Source organism: Notothenia coriiceps, unplaced genomic scaffold, assembly GCF_000735185.1.
Source record: "Notothenia coriiceps isolate Sejong01 unplaced genomic scaffold, NC01 NC01_scaffold00035810, whole genome shotgun sequence".
Lineage (NCBI taxonomy): Eukaryota > Metazoa > Chordata > Actinopteri > Perciformes > Nototheniidae > Notothenia > Notothenia coriiceps.
In genome coordinates this window covers 1-5,993 of record NW_011368511.1, presented here as the reverse complement: position 1 = coordinate 5,993, position 5,993 = coordinate 1, and the positions used below count along the sequence as shown (strand labels likewise).

At 42.2% G+C, this 5,993-nt stretch overlaps 1 long non-coding RNA gene across 1 annotated transcript; it reads right to left on the bottom strand.

The window, feature by feature from the left end:
• Nucleotides 1-2,830: 2,830 nt before the first annotated feature.
• LOC104963210 (uncharacterized) lies at nucleotides 2,831-5,137 on the bottom strand. Its single transcript, XR_800289.1, has 3 exons — nucleotides 4,991-5,137; nucleotides 4,790-4,870; nucleotides 2,831-4,192 (listed from the first exon to the last, which is right to left on the bottom strand). It is a non-coding gene; the product is annotated as an uncharacterized lncRNA (long non-coding RNA).
• Between the last annotated feature and the right edge of the window lie 856 nt (nucleotides 5,138-5,993).

Sequence of the window (5,993 nt, the reverse complement as noted above, 5' to 3'; positions counted from 1 at the left end):
TCTTTCTTTCTTTCTTTCTTTCTCAGGGTGCTGTTCAGATTATCTTCAGAGGAAAGGAGAACCAGGTTGAGGCAGAGGCTGAATACGTGGAGAAGTTCGCCAACCCTTTCCCAGCTGCTGTCAGAGGTAACTTTCATGTCTTTATAGCGATGCAAAATCTCTCACCATCATCCCTGATTGTGCTTAGACTCCACACACAAATATAAACCATACACACTAGGGATGGCAACGATTAATCGAATATTCGAAATGATAATATGAGTTATGAATATTTTTATTGTAATTGTTTTTATTGGGAGGGATGCCTAAGTTGATTACATATGATCAAATGGAATAATTAAATGTATACGACAGTGCCATAGGTCTAAAGGTGTGTTTTGCTCCGCTCACCGGTCCCTCACAGCGGGCAGAGCTGCAGGTGCTGATCTCTCTCTCTCTCTCTCTCGCGTCCGGTTATACTTCACTCACGTTTTTGTCCGATTCCATCAGATCTAGCTGTTCTAGCTAATGATACGTCTGCTGCCCCTCCCTACACGCAGGTCACGCAGACTCAAACCTCATCTTATGCCCACATTCCAGCTGAGAGGGTCTTCTCTACAGCTGGCCTGATTGTGAATCGCCTCGAGTAGACATGCTCATATTCTTAAACAAGAATGAGTATTGAATAGCTGCATTCTGTGCATAGGCGTTACCCTAACCCGTTGTGTTGTTCGTGTATGATCCCTCTTTCATTTAAAATTAATTAAAAAAAATTGTCAAAATTTTTCCCACTTTTTTTTTATAGGATATGTACATTTCGGTTAACCGTTTTTTTGGGGGTCGAATATTCGAATATACATTTGCTTTCAAATTCCCATCCCTAATACACACCTGATACTGACCTTGAGCTGAAATGGTTTGTTTCAGGTTTTGTGGATGACATAATCGAACCGTCAACAACTCGCAAGAAGATCTGCAGAGATCTGGAGGTGCTGGCCAGCAAGAAGCAGATGAACCCCTGGAAGAAACACGCCAACATTCCTCTGTGATCCAACACAAACTGTTTTTTCACATGAACTCTCTCTGAAGGCTCGCTGTGGGAGTTCACTGATACTGACTTCACATCCGAATGAACTGCACTAGTTCCCGTGGTTAGGACTTGGGTAGCCTGTAAGCAGATTGTGTTTTGTCATTCACCACTCCACTGAAGCAGCACTTAAAGATACACTACCTGATTCTGTTAGTGCGTGTTAGCATCCCAATAAATAAAATCAGATTATGTTTTGAACCAGGGCAATATGTCGATATCAGACTAAATATCATTCTAGATTTTGGATATTGTAATATGGCATTAGTAGTGTCATTTTGAAGTTTTTGGGGAAAATATTGGTGCTCTGTCAACAAAATCAGCAGGTGTGTCTTTACAACTTTACCCTTGATATGGAAACCCTAACTCATTTCCAGTACCTGACCAGGATACAAGCTGTTATACACATTCAAGATACTTGTATGTCAGTACACATTGGACACTACTGTTTCTTTGATTTGACATGTTTGAGAACAAGATTTGATCTAAAAGGAGTAGATTATGTGTCACTGAACGGACACGAGCAACTAAACTGTCACATGGTCGTAGAGTGGAAATGCAAACATGTCTGTTTTTATTGTCTGTTCATGACAATAGTGTTGCTTATGTTCTGTATTTAGTTGTTGAAGTTTGTGGTGTGAACCGTAGTGTTTTTAGACACTCCCTGTGTTTAGGTCATCCTCACAACATGGAACTGTGCCTTTCTTCTCTGGCAGCCTCTGCCATTTGTAAAATAAATCATGGACTCAATATCATGTTTCTGTTTTTGTTCACTTCAACCAATGCAAGGATTTGTATCTGCAGAAATTACAAGAGTGTGAGTGTGTGTGTTTATAAGTATAATATTGGTTTTCGAGTGTGTAAGTGAAATTCACAAAGAGCAGAAATGTTAAAACAACGAATTAGAAGTAAGATTGGGAAATACGCTTAAAGGTGGGGTAGGTAATTCACTTCAGAAACACTTTTTGTTATATTCCATGGAATGCTCTTAACATCCCGATAGCAATGAATACATACAAAAATGTCATCTGTGGAAGCCGTGGCGCTGTAAAAAGCAAGACCAATCATCTGAGCCGGCCCGGCTTAAATAACTGGACGGCCTACCTGCCTGTCAGCCTTCCATCTCGTGCACAAACTTATCTCGTGCCCTCATTGGTCATGTGCGCGTTCGTGTGTGTTGGAGGCGGGGCTCTGTGAGGAAGTCTGAAAGAAGGGGCCGATTTTTTTCGGCAGCGTACTTTCAAATTCTAGCGCACTCGAACTGGTTTCTCCATTCTTATCTACCCTACCTTTAAGATTTTTTGCAGAGAGATATCTAGCTTGATGAAAAGATGTCGTGCTTGTGTCCGTTAAGAGATGTTCTACAGTGAGCGAGAAACAAATCTTTTAATGCTTTCACTGCAGTTGTTAAATCCTTGGAGAAAAGTGAGGTTTGACAACTTAACATGTTTTATTATACCGTTATATTATACAATATTTTTGCCTCGAGGTTCACTTACTTTCCTTGGAGCTTTGGACTGTATCACAGTCTTCATCAGGAGATCGATTCTGACAACTTTAGTTCAGACATCATGGATGAGAGGAGCACAGAAAACCACGGAGAGTCTGAATATCTACAGTTTGAGGGCAAGAGACTTGAGTTCAGATTGTTTTGTCAAATGTAACCAGGGTGAAAATGAGGTGCTACACAGTAATGGGTCAACGTTGGCAAAGTGTTGAACTCTGGGCTGTGAAACAAAAGGCACACTCAAACACTTGTCCATAAATCGAATACAGATTTTATTTTATTAAAAAGAATTTAGGTTCACAGAAGAAAAAAACAGGCGTTTAGAGCATTTAAGGGCAACTGATGTCAACTGCACTGCAGGAAAGATCCAATTGTCTCTGATATTTACAGGAGGACTGCCAAGCCAGCCAGGGGGAGAGGTGGATGATTGATTAACCGACGGAGCGTGAACAACGATATGGCTGGAAACATTCAAAACACATTCAAACAAATCAGAATAACAACAAATCATCTTGGATCAGATAACACTGAGACAGGCGTAGAAATGTAACCTGTAAAATGAACAAAATGAACAGATAGTTTGCTGTAAATACTGAACTGTGAAACGACTACAATCAGACCATACAGCGCTTAAAGAGATCCCACAGCAACACTCTGAGCTTGGTAACCGTTAGATATGAGACACAGGTGTAGGGGAAGGAATATACCGTAAGTATGTAGGCCACAATTTGGCAACAAACATGATACATATTCGAGAAAAAGCTGTACAAACATCCGACAGAAACAAAGACACACTTGATTTAAAACTTTAGTACTAAAGCTACAGAATTAAAAATATGTTTATTTTCTTTTTTTTTTAAACTTCAAAAACGTATCCGAGATCTGAGAGCGGGGGGAGGGTGGCTTCTCCTTCGCTTTGACGTCACGCAACTACTCAACCATCACCAACGCACACACGCACGCACACACACACACACACACACGCACGCACACACACGAGGACTCTGATGGCGAACAGAGAGCGGAGAGGGGTCGTTGGGTGGTAATAAGAGCAAAGATATAGAACACTTAGTATTGATATCCTCTCTATGTCAGATTCTACCAGACGGATTCGAAGTGCGACACCAAAATAAGGGGGGAGGGTGAGGGGGGGGAGGGGCTGCTCTGAACCAAATAACTGTACATCTGTGTAACAGGGAACCGTAAAAACTGCAAGTGCTCGTCGGCCATCCGAGCTACCGCTAACAAGAGCTAAACCAACAGGCTGGAAAGGGAGGAAGAGGAGGATGATTTAGAGAGAAGACGAAGCTCTTGAATATTCCGGACTCGGTTCTGGATCCTCCGGCCCGTGAGAACACAGCCGATCCTCGCTTGACTTTCCAGGTGAGATCCGGCCGATTCCACGTCCGTCAGCAGATCCACCTGACAAACAATGCTTCCATCCCGTCTTACAGAAAGAGAAAAGTGTTTCAACAATGTTGTTTCCTATTCTTAAGAGTTTGATTGGCAGGTTTTCTGGGTGAGACGGCCCAGACCCTCCCTTCTGTTGACTCCTGATGTGGATCCTGAGCTCAGGATCTTTGCCTCTTCCTGGATCAGAACATGGGCATGCTGAAACCCTAAAAACATGGAGAGAGAGAGAGAGAGAGAGAGAGAGAGGTGTCAGATGATCTTAAACAGAAAAGATCTCAGACTTTCACGGCTGCTTTTCTTTTATACCACTAGGGGGCGCCAGAGTTAAAAAGTTCACATTCTACATATTGTGTCTTTAAAACAGAATCAAATCACTGACGGTATGAAACTTATTTTAGATGACTGATTAGCACATTGGGCTGAAACTAACAATTGTTTTCGCTAATCTTAAGTCAAACATGTCCATTACAATGTTCCAGTGCCTTAAATTACATTTTAATAAATATTCAGACTTTCATTGACAGTATAAAAACAAACAAACCAAAAGTTCACAATTCAATTCAATTCAAAACCTTTATTTATTCAGGTGAAAACCCATTGAGATCTTTGACCTCTTTTTCAATGGTGACCTGCTGACATTTTGAGGCTGGAAGCAATTCATCTTTACATTTTAGCTTGTAAAAAATATAAAAATGATTGATAGAAGGAAGGCTTTATTTTGTGTAAGTTGGCTAATCAATTAACGGCCTAATTGTTTGAGCTGTTCTTACTTTCCTGAGTCAAACTGTCAAAGTTTTACTCACCGACTCGTCCTCAATCATCGCTGCAGAGTCAAAGAAGTCTGGTCTTAATTCTGCTCTTTCACGTCTGTTCCTCGATGGCGGCTGGGTGGGAAGAAAGACAAAAGAAGACATTGAATTAGAAAGACAACAATGACTAAACACAATGCTCCTATCTGTATCTGCCCTAAATGAAAGGCCCTGGGAGAAAGTGGCGTCACTGACCAGGTCGATCACCATCGTGTCCTCGAACTCCTCGTTCATGTCCTCCAGCTGTCCTCGCGATGACATCATCACGTCCTCGAAGATCGGCTCTGCGTCATCCTCCATCAACCCACGCCTGACGGGAAGTCATTAAGAGAGAAAACACAAAACACACCGTTTACAATCTTTTTATCTCAAGCTTTTTATTCTTTAAAGGTCACCTATTATGCAAAATCCACTTCTTCCTGTCTCTTCTACATCAACATGTGTCCCCTCTGTGGAAAGAGATTCTGAAAGTTTCAGGAAAAAAGATTCTCTCTCTTTTTGTCCTGATCCATTTCTATAAAAACCTGTCTGAAAATGAGCTGATCAGATTTTGGCCACTTTATGATGTCATAACGTTTTTTTGGCTTGAGTAACCATTAGCCAATCAGCAACCAAGGTAACCCCCCCCCCCCCCTTATCACCTGAATCTCCTCCTAGAGCACCATTGTGTTCTTTTTAACCAAATATCTCTCAGAGGGGCGTGGGGAGGGGCTCCTTACTTTCATCTAAAGTCACAGGGTGGTGTCTCAATCTCGAGTACGCTTGCTTGGTAGCACATGTCTGCCGAGCGTCTTGCTTCAGAAGCGAGGCAAGAATACTTCCTAGCATTCGGAAAACGAAGAGTGGAACAGGCTAGCAAGTGTGCAGGTGTGTGTCATATGAGAGGCCCCGCCTTACATTTTCCACCACAAATTTGAGGAAATTGGTCCGTGCGCAAAGCATTGTGGGGATTTTAAGACCGCAGAGTCTACACATGTGCAGCCTCGAAATTTCTCCTAACGAAGCACGCAGGGCTCGGTAGATTTCCAAGTATGCTGGAGATTGGAACAGTCCTTCGGCGGCACTCGTGTGCTTGAAATAGTGGCTCTGCAGCAGCTTTACTCGCGATTGAGAAACACCCAGGGAATCAGCACTTTTGAAACAGGGCTGAAACAGAGGGGATTATGGGTAATGCTGCAATGATCTGTTTGGTGTTGGG